Below are 1,182 nucleotides of genomic sequence, written 5' to 3'. Positions count from 1 at the left end.
ATATATATTAGAATGCAAATATAGATATCAGTCAGTAGAAAGGAATGTCATAAGGTGTGGTCTGTTTACGGTGAATATCAAATACAGAGCACCAACTCTATAGTTTCGAGACCATCCTCTGCAGCACATATACAAAGATTCAGACAGTATCAAGTGATTAAATTGCAACAGATTGCCACTGACACCGTTGTTGTCTCGAATAATACCCTCTTTAGCCAATCCATCTGGTGTTGTCTGCCTTTAGCAATTGCAAAGTTATTCAGATGAACAATTGCTTTTATCTATGTCTGCTTAATTAACAATGCACATTAAAAAAAATAATTTGAAATGCAAGTTGTATGCATTTGTTTTTGTAAGCAGTTGTTAAAAAGGAGTATGGAGACATGCCAATCAAATTTAATTGATAAAATTGTGCAGTCTGAAAGTAAAATAAAAAGGTAAAAAAGAAAAAAAGAAAAAAAGGCGTAGAAGTCTTGTGACAAACAGCTTTCAGAAACCATATAATGGCTTGATTATAAAAAGCTGTTTGACTCTATTCTAACTTGTATTTGTTGGATTCACGGAATTAGGTAAAAGTATTTGGTACTTTATCTGCAGTCACTGAAAGGCTTACAAAACCTGGCCAACAGTCTCCCATTTGTAACTGAAAGTACAATTGATTTCCCTGATATGGCAAATCTTTCGACAAGAATATTCCGAGGAGAGAGCCTGTTTGTGCGTCTACATATTTTGGTGCTAAAATCCACACCGCTATTTTACTAAAATATAGTACTATGGTTACAACAGTAAGGAACACTAATTCTAACTCACAGTTTCTTTGTTTGAAAACCTAAAGATCTCTCAGCAAGAAAGCGTTCGATCACATAAATGGGATGCATGAGACTATATATAATATTATGTAAATTATACATGCATACATATCTATCTATCTATCTATCTATCTATCTATCTATCTATCTCTCTTTCTCTCTCTCTCTCTCTCTCTCTCTCTCTCTATATATATATATATATATATAAAAGGTTTGAAAATGCAAAGGTCTTTTAGAAATGTTTCTGTAGTTACATGCCAGACCATAGACCCACCCCAAGAGAAAGCGCTCGGCGTGCTAACGTTTCTTTTATTATTATTGCACACAAGAGGACAAACAAGGACAAACAAAGGGATTAAGTCGATTACATCAA

The sequence above is a fragment of the Octopus bimaculoides genome, chromosome 4, assembly GCF_001194135.2.
Source record: "Octopus bimaculoides isolate UCB-OBI-ISO-001 chromosome 4, ASM119413v2, whole genome shotgun sequence".
Taxonomy (NCBI): Eukaryota; Metazoa; Mollusca; class Cephalopoda; order Octopoda; family Octopodidae; genus Octopus; species Octopus bimaculoides.
This window is presented reverse-complemented; position numbering follows the sequence as displayed.